Below are 12,281 nucleotides of genomic sequence, written 5' to 3' on the forward strand. Positions count from 1 at the left end.
GTCTGGAATTTATTTTACATGGAGATTCCCAGGGGATGTAAATCAGTAAAGCCCCATTGATTTCAACAGATCCTTGCCACTGGAACTGTGCTAATGTATCAGCAGAGGTTCTGGCCCAGGGTGTTTATACTGACTCTAAATAAATAAATAAGTAGTATTAAAAGGTGATTATGTTTAGAGCACAGTGCTGCTCTCAAGCAGGTTACAGAGCGACAGTTAAATAGAAATCAGGGCTTGTTAACTACTCCTTAATGGACTCTTGATAAATAAGCTTATCCATTAGTTATGATGATTGTTAAGAAAGGGAATTAGGTAGTGTTGGGTCTTCTGAAATTATGGAAGAGGAATAAAAATTTGGGAAAGCAAAACCCCAAACYGCTGTGAATGCTCTTGGCAAATAGTACTACTCTGACCCTCATGGGCAAAATAGAGAGCAGTGGTCTGTTCGGTACAGTATTTTGCTTTGATTGACAAGCCTAGTGATACCTTATCCTTCTCCAGGAAGGAAGGACTTTGTCCTGGGGGACCCACAGTGAACCATGGGCTGGAGAAGTGAAGAAGATGTTGTCCTTCCTTATGCTAGTGATCATTTGCTGACCTTATACATCAAATTGTCAGGGAAGAAATCACCTTTCTTAAATCTAAAGAAGGTAACTAGTAAATGCTCTTCTTATTCATGTGTCTAATCCCTAAATCCTACTAAACTATTTGCCTCAGTAGTATCCTACTGCAGTAAATTCCACAGGTTAATCATATACCAAGCACAAGATTATTTTCTTTTATCCATTTTTGTTGACATATAAGAGTACATTTTAAATTTGACTGCCATTTATCTTTAATCATCAGCTGTGTAAATAAGTATAATTAATCATGCAACTTTATTGTGCGACACATGCAGAAGTAACTCTGCTGTCCATGGGGGACCTCAGCAAGCTAGGATACGTATATATAACATACTGTGGAAACCTCAGCGCCATCCTTATCGGCATGATTATAGTATTGGATGAGACACATTTGTCAGGACAAGCACAGTGCCTAGCGGTGACAAGTCAAAAATGCTATAGTTTCTTCTGAGGAAGAAGTTGATTTCCATCACCGAAATTCCTTAGAGATCCATTCAGTTAATGTGGGACATCAGTTGTCCTTTAATGACAGAGTCTGTGGAGCTTATATACACCAGCAGCTGCTCTTTAACTATAAAGTTACCCCCCAGACCCACAGGGACAAGCAGTTGCAATCTGCCTGCAGAGTGTATGTGGGTCAGTAGCTGATGAAGCTGAAATTTATCATTGGAATGATCCCCAAGCGCTTTGCAACGCGGGAGAATGATTAAGTATGAAGGTAGCGCTAAGCAAGGTTTAAAGATTAAGGAAGAACAAGCTCAGATGAGAGGTATTTAAACTCAGATAATGATGTGAAACCAATGGACAGTACTCTTACTAAGATGTTAAAGGTTAGAAATACAAGGTTTTACAATACAGAGGCACCTCTTGGATCAGAAGAGCCTTTATGCAGTCAGCAATAGGACCAAATCAACTCTCAGTCACACTGGGTTAAATCACAAAAGTTACTGTTGGTTATTCCTGCGTAAGGAAAACTGAATTTAGCATGTTTCACTTGTTCTCATGTTAGTTTTGTTTTATTGGCACAGTCAGATTACACTATCTTGTAACACTTAAATAGAAATAAAACAAGCAATAGAGAGAGAAATACAGTCTCTACATCTGTGGTCAGAAAAGGTGAAGAACTTCACCTTAYACTGCTTTAGCAAGAGTGGAGGAAGAGCTTTTCACAGCATGTRTCATGGCTTTTTCTTCTACACTACCAATTCCCAGAACACAAGTTGCTCTGAATGAGAGAGCTTGTAGTCTCCTTCGAATTGGAAAGCTAAAAGGTCTGTCTTAATTGAATACCAGCTTTCTATTGGGCCAAAATGTGTTAAAAATTATACACACATTCACAGTGCTTTTTCTCATCAAGACACAATCCCAAACAAATACTACATTGCTCTTTTTGAGATTATCCTTTGCCRCTAGAAAACAAATCACATCAGCAGACAGACGTGAAATCAAATTTAAAGTTGACTTACTGTCTTTCACTCCTTTATGGACAGCTTCATTTCTATATAAAATAGCTCAGATTCAGTGACTTCCCAATAAATAAAAAAAAAAATAAAAAAAAAAAAAAAAAAAAGAACAAAAACAACATACATGAGAAGTGACTAAGGTTTGTGTCATCTACCTGAAATATTTCTTCCAAAGAGTTTAATTCAGATGGTGTTCCTGAGTATCTAAACTGTTGAATAGCTGTTGTTTTCAGGGAACTATACTACACAACCAGTCCTGGGATCAATGACTTTTTACAATCTCAAACTCATCTACCACCCAGACATCAGCTGGCTTTATACTTAATGTGAACTGGCTAACGTGGAGCCCTTCATGTTAAAAATATCAAATATTTTTAACATTGCACAATTGGACTCTAGCATGACAGATTTGATTGTTCAGCTACTATTATTGCCCTGATTTACACTTCTTTTCTTCAATTGCCTTTTTGTCTTGATTTTAGTTTATCACCTTTCTAGCACAATAAACAAAATGCAGATGTTGTGATGAACTTATCAATCTCCATTAATTATATCAGCAATGTGGCAAAATGGTCTATTTGCCATCTCTGGAATATTGCTTGGCTTCATGTTTGGTGCTCTCAATCCGATTTGTAGATACTTATTCCTGCACTCATGACCTCCTGATTGGATTATTGGAATTCTTTGCTGACAGCTCTTCCTGATAAGGCCTTGCACAGGATTCAATTAATTCAAATGCAGTAGTGAAGAAATTCTGTTAAACTGTTCTCAATACCCTGGTCCAGCACCRTAGACTGGCTACTTGTGAACTGCACTAGAGTGATGTTATAAGCAGCTGCAGAAGTAGTCTAGACTGTCTCAAGAGTCASCAAACATCTCACTCTACTCTGGTGCTCCTATTTCTTTCATCTACCTTCTTCCTGGCTCCACAGTAAGATGCACTGACCTTTTGGTTGCTSTTGATCTCTTTATCTACTGACCTGCCAGTCATTATTTGTTCGAGGCATTAGAATAATTTCATCCTCAATATCACTATGTGATAAAGATGTAAAATTACCCCTCCATATTTTGCAGTATGATATTCAACTTTATATCTATGAAGTTACTTTCCACATCAAGGCTYCTTAAATAACATTCATGTCATTTCCCACCCCTCTCTTTMGGCAATTCTGTGGGCTCACTATAGCGTTCCCACTGACAGTCTCCTTGGCCAGCAGAGCAGAYACCTTCCAGCAGAAAGCCTGTATGCTCTTGTGCTACATCTATCTAGAAGTTGCATTGCCAGATGCAGKTCCTCAGGAGAARTGTTATATTTATTACGATAGCAATGGAGCCTTAACGTGCTCCCAAATCTTTTAATATGCTTGAAAACTACGTAGAAGGCAAGCTATTAGTTTAGTATTAGTTGTAATTTATCATTAAAGTGGTGAGCAACTTGTATGTATGTTTGACAATGTGTTGGGCAACAGCTTGACTTAGAAGCTGGAAGAAAGAAGTRGGAGGCTCCTGTGTTTTGCTAGGGGGAAAAAAAAAAAGAATACAGCGAGAATTCAGAGAATTAAAGGCACTAAAAAAAGGTCAAAGTGAAAATTTTAAAGTGAATTTACAGTGTAAAACTCCACTGAATATTCTTCAGATTTATTGAGTAATAAATGAAAATTCTCAGCTCTTGCCACTATCTCAAGACAAGTGGAACCAAGTAAAAATATGAAACAGCCTGCATTTCACTGCACTGTACTCAGAAATGCTGAATTCTTCAGCAGGATCAGACCTTAAAGCATAAAGTTTGCYACCAGCTCCCAAGGAAAATCACAGATGTATTGGAAGGTAGCATTTATCTGGGCCTTTACCATTAAAGGGAAGAAGAAAACTGGATGGATGTATTTGTACAGAATTTGACCGATTTCTCTAGAGTAGCAAGTGGTGCTGGATACTTGCATAGCGCTTTCCCAGACCAAGAGCAAAGCTCTCATTTGKTTTCCTTATCCTTCTGAAAATATCTTTTACCACTGTTTTTAGTGGGGCCTGTTACAACAACAGGTGTGACATTTTTATACAGCAATTTCAACCTATTAAAATATTTTACTTTATTGACATAAACAGACAGTAAAGCCAGAAAAAATATTTCTGTTCTTTTGCATGGAACATAGATTATATTAATTAGCCAAAACCTTAACTGGAGTAAAGGGACACAGTTTTTAACTAACACAAAACAGATTTAGCTTCTCTTGATCCAATTYTCGGTACCCGGTGGGTTGAGTAACTTGGCAAGCTGAACCACTGCCTACATTTGTACAAGACAAAGATGAGAAGCTGGAGGTTATCCATGCTATGGGCAGCCACGTGTCCACACACACTGCTCACACACAACCTGTGCAAATATTTTTAAAATTCCAGAGCCTATAGTGTGTGGGGGAGGGCCAAGGGACCCTCATGAATCTTCACAGTAAGTCCTGAGGCTTATCGAATATTTATCAAAACTTAGCTGTTGTTTTGCCTAGAGTTTATGATAGATAGAATTTAGATAACTTCTGAAAATTAGGAGTGGCTAATGAAGTTCACATGAGGAATTTGTTGTTGCTGTTCCAGAGCGTCATCTGGCACAGAGTTCAAGGGTCCTGGCCTACTTATATTTAAAGAAGCTAACACTTCACTCCAAATTTCAGCTGAGTATATTTTACACCACAGGAAGGCAAGCCAGCATCAAGCAAGTGTAACGCAACCCAGAGCAGTCTGCTGTCCACCATRAGCCTGCTCCAAGGAGGGTCAGGAACTTCTGAAATGTTGAGGCTGGAGGACTTGGCTTACAAACAAGACACATAGCCCACTACAGTCAGTGTCTGCAAAGCTGAACTAGCTACTTATTACAGGTGCTAACCAGGTTGCATGTTCTCTCACTGCAGCTTTTCATATTCCTGATAACAGTTTGGCTTTTGCCATTCACRTTGGCTTTGCAGACCACTTAACACCAGAAAGGCCATAGGTGCCAGCAAAGCTGGAGACTCTGGGCTTGCCCTTTATGGGTAACCAGATGCCTTAACTAAAGCATGTGTCTCTGTGGCCATTTTCCAGAGAACAAAGCTGGCTGTGCAAACATCCATAAAAGCAGCGCATATCACAGTCACCTTTTTTTTTTTTTTTTTCCCCCACAAGTAAGATGTTCCCAGCTAGTGGATTATAAATGCCATGCTTCATTACATTTTAAACAATAAAAATGAATGACCCATCTCCAGTGAGTGTCATATTTCTGGAAGGGAGGATAACCTGTGTGGTTAGGAACATGTCCTAAATCTATCTGCTCCATTAACCTTTGGAAGTTGGAATAGTTCTAAGGGCTGAGAAGCAATTAATATCTCACAGGCAACAACGTTCTCAAACAGATGACCCAGGACTTCAGTTACACCTGAGCAGAAAGCAATACCTCACCAAGCTCGCACAGGAAAACTCATTTGAAAATGCAGTGATGGGTCATAAAAATTGCTGATTAGTTTAGTCAGTCATTTGTAACAGGTAAATGCATGAGTATAACTTCCTGGGCCAGGGGGAAAGATCTTTATGATTTTCCAGGGTTATGAATACATAAATAACAATGGTCACTTAAGAAGGACAGAAGCTTTAGGATTAACCTTTCCACACATTTGTAAGTAACCTGTTGACCTAGTAAAAGATTTTTTCTTGTTTGCTCTCCACATCAATCATATCTATAGGAGATGTAAACATTTCACCATCTAGCTCAAAATGAAAACTAGAAAATAATCACTCAACCTTTACAATTAGTTGTTTGCACTCCAGCTGGCTTTTGGTAAATGCATTACTATAAGAATTGTTGTAGGAGAAATTAATAGCTTTGCCATGTCATATGTTTCTCTCATTTGAGAGGAGCCTTTTTCGCCCTGGCCGGTTTACAGCGAGCCTGCCCACCGATCGGGTTAGCAGAGATCCCCTCCCCTGCGTGGCACCTGTCGCTAGCTCGATATCTGCCCCGAGATCAGCGTTAGCTGTGGCTKCGGGGGAGGAAAAGGTGCCTGCCGCTCTCAGCCCACGTCCTCGCACGCTCCCTGCACGCCGGTGCTGCCGCGCTCCTGCCCCGGGCTCTGCCACGCCACCATCCACAACGCGCCTCAACACCAAGCCGTACGAACCTGGGGGCTTAACACTCGATACTTCCTGGTAGCCTCATCCTTCAGATGTACCAAAGTTGGGCATCACAGCCTAACGTATTATTTTATTTCCAGATTCTGCAAGGGGTGAGTTTGCCTGGGGAGAGGAGAGGCCCAGATGACCCTAGCCACGTTACTGCACCCCAGCATCTAGCGTTTATGGACAACTTCTGAAGCTTTCCCACTCAAGTTTTCCAACAGAAGAATAAAATACCCTGTTCCAAGAGGCCAGATCTGTGCAGCATCCCATGAAGACAGCCACTGATTTCAGCTGGGATTGTGTCGGGCCTTTGCTGCCTACCAAATATGGAGTAAGAACTAGCTAAACTGTCCCTGTTTAGACTGCCTCACCCAGGAGAGTTTTGCTCTTGGTTCATTTGTAAACACAGCTATTATTTATGAGTCAGAGCGAGGAACACAGATCTCTACTGGTGCTTTAGAGAAATCTCCATCATCTAATAAATAATTARTGAACAAGGTTTGTTAATCTGAGGAAAAAAATTGACTCCAGAACAATGGCACCAATCTTAATCACAGAGAGTTTAAGAGTCTCTTAATAATAGGTGAAACTTGCTTGACGCGGAGAAATTCCACCTCTTTCCACCAGCAGTGAGGGATTCTTTGGGGGTTTAGTTTGTTCGGGTTTTGCTTACTCCTTCACAAGGTACTCATAACATCTATTTAAGYATTTAATTCAGGTGCTTAGCCACTTGCCCTGAGGGTACTCTTCTCCTTGGCTTTGTTGGATATCCAGTCTTCATTTTGGGAACCATGCCTAGTTTAACCTGTGGCCTGATATCACAAAACATTGAGCAAGGAGAAATCACTTATGGCATTGCTACCCTTGCTGTCCCCCTGACTTGGGCCCAGCCCTGGAGCTTTCCACCATCCCGTTCAGCAGCACTGGGAGCTCTATCAAGAAACTAGTCCAAGCTTTAAAAAAAAAAAAAAAAAAAAACTCACAATTTTTAGGCCAAGTTATTTTTCTCAAGGCAGCTCACACCACAGCCTGGCAGCTGCATTGGCCTGCAGGCGAGGGCTGCACGTGACAACACAGGAGCAAGCAGAGCGAGGTGGAAAGGAAAGCCGTGGAAGGGCTCAGCAGCGGCTGACTGAGCTGGCACTTCCCCAGAGCCATTTGCAATGTCAATCCATGGGCTGAGGTGCCCACAGTAGCCTCAATGTGCCTGACATGAAAACCAGTGAGATCAGTGTAAAGCACTCCGCTGACCTCAGTGGGTTCTGGATAAGTAATTTTGAGCCTAAACTAATTAAAGTAGTGATCTGCCTCTTATTGGTCAYGTCACTGAACTCATGCTTCCCACAGCCAGCTGTACTTACGGTATCACATAAATTACAATATCTGCATTACCATTGGTCAGGTTCATCAAAAATACTAGGCATAGAGTGTATAATACAAACATTGAATTATACCTTTTATTTGTACATGCATTTTCTATGAATCCATATGGAAATAAGTAAACTAAAACCTAATTGTAATTAGCTAATCAGCAGTGCCACCAGCGCTGTTTTCAAGAAGCAAATACACATCCAAATTCAAAGCAATTGGAACGATGAGTTCAGAACTTTTTTTAAAAGTTTGCGAGTACATGGTTTTTACAGAGCAAAGACATTTGCAGTCTTTGACTTGATTATTTTTTATCAAAATAATAGAATGCCACGTATATCTATGAGTATCATTTTGGCATGTCATAGCTCTTCAATTCACATGCTGCTAAAGAGTTATGATTCTATTTAAAAATCAGAAGACATAAGTAAAGATTATTTGTTTTTCTGTATAGGATGGCTAAGCAAAGTATGAGAGAGATTATCAAATCCCTTCTATTCAGTCCAAAGAACCTTTCTTAATGTAGCCTCAAGCTCTGTGCAATCATCAGTGGATTTTTAGCCTTAGAACAGCCTAGAAAAGCCTAATGAACCACACCTGCTTTGGGGGGGGGGGGGGCTGCAGGGAGCAATGTGGAAGCATGTGGGGGGTTATGTATAAATTGCCCAAGGTCAAACAAGAAATCTGTAGCAAAGCTACTGTGCCACAAACTTTATACCTTTTGGATGAAAACAACCGAATCTTGAGACAACTGAATTTCTGCCATGCACCTACCCTGCCAGCYTAAGTGAACTGTGCTAAAGGGTCTCAGCAACAGCAGATCATAGAGTCAGTAAGGTTGGAAGGGACCTTTGGAGATCATCTAGTCCAACACCCCTGCTCTGCAGAGTCACCTAGAGCATGTTAGACAGGGTTGCATCCAGGTGGGCCTTGAAKATCTCCAGAGAAGSAGAYTCCACAACCTCTCTGGGCAACCTGATCCAGTGCTCCGTCACTCGCACGGTGAAGAAATTCCCCCTCACGTTCAGAGGTGGATCAAGCCTGGCTGATGAACATCTTACTACTTCCTTCCATGAGGAAGCATCTGTATATAGGAATCCATACCCCTTGCGCTGTACCAATAAGGCCAATGCTATGTGCCTTCTTGTTCTAGCATACCTTCTTTCATTGTTATAATGGCAGTRGATTTTCTTATTCTCCTAAACACAATTTTATAATGTGTTGAATTATGACTGTAGAGTTTCATTACTGTCCCTGGCTAACACAGCTTTGATTCCCAGTCATCACACAGGCAGAAGAGGCTCCAGCTGCTATCTCATCTGACCCAACCAGGGACTCTGAGACCTCTGCCCACCGAGAGCCACTGCTTGTGCATTAACATCAATAGAAAAGGATGATAATTTACCTTCAAAAGCTGAGTTGAAAATTGCTGTGTGGAAGGMACAGATATGCTCCCATTCAGCCACCCTGCTCTAGAGGTGGTACCCTTTCGTTTTAGGATTTCAGTTCACTGCACAGTGATTCAGGTCTTGCAGTGCTTGGAGGCAATCCCACTGCCAGCCACAGCCCTTCAGTAACCCACATCCTGTCCCTCTCTGTCCCCCCCCCTACAGAGGTTCCCTTTGGCTTTCCGTGGGCCCTACAARCTGTGTTTCAGGTTCTCTTCAAAACAGTCATGATTAAAATCTTCCTTAAGAAACAAATCTCCCTCTTCAAGCCGTCCTTCACTACACACCTTTTCCTCTTGGCTGAGGGACGTGAAACAGTGCAAGAGCTGGCAACCCTGAGAAGAAGCAGTGCGYTTAGGTTAAGACAACACAGGAATTCCCAGGCATTCGGGATTTACATTTGACTCCGTCAAAGAAGAGAGTAATTTCAATCTGGTCCCTCAAGTCGAACACTAATACTTTATCACAAACATTTTCCAAGGAGGCCAATAAAATGAAACAAAAAAAAACTAACAAGCTAGAAATTCAGCATGGGGAAGCCCCCCAAAACCTCCTTACTTTGAAAGCGCAAAACTAGATTCCTGGTTAATAAAGCAGATGCTTTTATCAATGTCCAGAAAACAGCTGAAGTGAGGTAATAACTGGCAGAGACTGACCTTGGGCTAAATCTGAACAATCCAGATTCAAAGGAAACTTTTTTTTTTTTTTTTTTTTTTTTTTTTAATGAAGCACGTCTCTCTCTGCATTCTTCTATCCCAAGCACAGAATTATTTTGAAAAAATATACTATGGAATTTTGATATTGTTGGATTTTTCTGTCTCTTAAAAACAATTTCTCCAGAACATACAGTCACAARTTCCCAAACAGTGCAGTAACAGAGTTGTCTTTCAGTGGCGACAGTACCAAACTGACTGCTAATGAGTTGCAAATCTGCATCAGAACTGAACATCCAAATTTCCTTTTACAAAAGAAGGAGGTGGTCCAAAAGAACAAATAATGTTACAGAATAAAGAACAATAATTAAGAAGAAATTTGCAGAATCAAGAGTATAGTAACTGACATAAATATCAACCTAATTGCTGAAGACATGATGCATCAGAAGGCTAATCAGTATGGCCAACGTTTTGTTCTTTGTCTGACTCCAGAAATGATTTGTGGTAATATCAGTTTTATTTGTAGACTCTCCTAGAAAGGTTTGTGATGGTGCTTTCATGCCTCTTTCCCTCTTTAAAAGCCCAAGGTACTTACAAAGTTATTTTCATTCTATCAAGTAATCATGCGCACACACATACACACAAAGAAGACAGGAAAAAAATCGACACAAATAAAAGAAATTAAGCTTGCCATAATGTCTGTGTTTCATGTTAACAGGCTCACTGTCCTGCTGGGTTGTCCATAATACTCTATCACAAGCACTGTCAGGGGCCCATGCTGGGTGGCTAATTAAAACAATTACAAAGACAAAGAAGGTATCAATAGCATTCCAAGCAGCAAACAAAGAGATAAAGTAGTGAAGATTTAAATAATCAATGGTTGATCTCTCCAGGAGAGTTTTGATGCAGGGACAATGTCCCCAACACACTCTCTCTTCTCAAAACTGAGGCGCTCACTAAGAATTATTTCATTACAAAACTGTAGGAATAGTTAACTCTTTAAAAGTAGTTTCTAAAAATTGCAGTAAGATAAGTCTTTGGCTGTTTGAAAGTTTCCATCTTGTAAGTTTGGGACAGTTTTATATTACAGCTTTAACACACAAAAAGCCCATCTATTTTCTTCTAGCAATTACAGGCATAAAATAGAAATGCTTCAGTTTTAATTCTAGGTTATCACAGGCACAGAGGATAAACATGTATCATGAAAGGAATCAATACAAGGAGAACAGATAACTGCATAAATTAGGCAAGTTTCTCAGAGTCTGTTAAAGATTTTCCCCAAAGTTTTGATAAAAGCAATTCCACAGAGAAGCCTATATATAGAAAAATGGTAAGCAATCTTGAAGTGTTTGCAAGCCAAGCTGTAGTAATACTTTAGACAAACATGCTTACCTTGATTGAAGAGTGTAAACAGTAAGAGTTGTTTTTCTCATACACTAAAAAGGCAGCTTCTTTGAAAGGGCTGTTTCATTTCATACAATCTATATGCTCCAACACAAACTGGTCCTTTACAGAAAAATACTTTTCAATGAAAAGGAGATCTTAAAAGCTTTTGTCATAGTGATTTAATTACCTAGAAAATAGCTTACCTAGGTCTTACTTAAAACTATATAGTAATAGTAGTTTTGTATAGGCAAAATTTAGTGAGTTTACAGGAGTTTCATTTGCTAAATTAATCAGTGCAAACCAAACAGCAGAGCTGGGTGTGTCGGCTCTGTAAATGGGTTCTGACTTCCACTCAGCTGTTCTTTTAATCATCAGGATAAAGAGCCAAAAACTCCAATTAGCCAAGAAGAAACCTTGAGGGGCAATGACAGCTTTTTCTGATTGCTTCCTCTGATGGAAGAAAAGTGGTTGGGAATGCAATAGTTAGAGAGAGATCAGCAGCTGAAACATATATACGTATTGTTGACATAGAAAACTAGAAATCAGGGACTTTATTAAGACGTGTGCCTGCAAAAAATGCCTTTAATAAACTTGGAATAAGAAYTTGCATAAAAGTGTATATATAGACATGCAATTTCCTGCTAAACAWGTATTGCAATTCTTATTATGAAAGCACAACTGCTGTACCCACATTTGAAAAATTAGAACTAAGTAAAAGATGATAAAATATGAGCTCTGCTTTTAATAGACAACTCTGACAACTGTGCAGAAAACTTGAAAAAAGTATGATTTTTCATGAAAGTGAAAGAAGATCAGAAGTCCGATTTTTTMACTGCAGTCTCAGTTTGCATACATTTCTGTATGTGCAATTGTGCATCAATGCTAAAAGAAACCAACAACTGGCAGAAAGAGAGAACATGGCTTATTAAACAAACTTCTACATGAGGAAGATTTTTGGTTTCATTGCCTAAGCATGCCAAGATGTAATAGAGATAAAAAAGACACAAACTCTGAACTGAGCTACCAGAGCAAGTCTTTCAATTTATTTTAAGGGAATTGAATGACAGATGAGGCATGTATGATTTTTTTATTACATCCAAAACATAATATGAGATTCTGAACAAGGTTCAAGAAATGATAGTTGTTACTAATCTTTTAGAGCAAAAGCACCATGAAACTTCCATTTTCAACTGAGAGATT

At 39.7% G+C, this 12,281-nt stretch overlaps 1 long non-coding RNA gene across 1 annotated transcript in view; it reads right to left on the reverse strand.

Annotated features, from left to right (window-relative positions):
* Window positions 1–11,239, reverse strand: part of LOC146590744 (uncharacterized) — a 59,243-nt gene extending 48,004 nt beyond the window's left edge. Inside the window, exon 1 of the long non-coding RNA XR_014896935.1 lies at window positions 11,088–11,239. This is a non-coding gene — a long non-coding RNA (uncharacterized LOC146590744). The remainder of the gene's footprint in view (window positions 1–11,087) is intronic.
* Between the last annotated feature and the right edge of the window lie 1,042 nt (window positions 11,240–12,281).

Source organism: Rhea americana, unplaced genomic scaffold, assembly GCF_003343005.1.
Source record: "Rhea americana isolate MKP2758 unplaced genomic scaffold, rheAme1 scaffold_4, whole genome shotgun sequence".
Lineage (NCBI taxonomy): Eukaryota > Metazoa > Chordata > Aves > Rheiformes > Rheidae > Rhea > Rhea americana.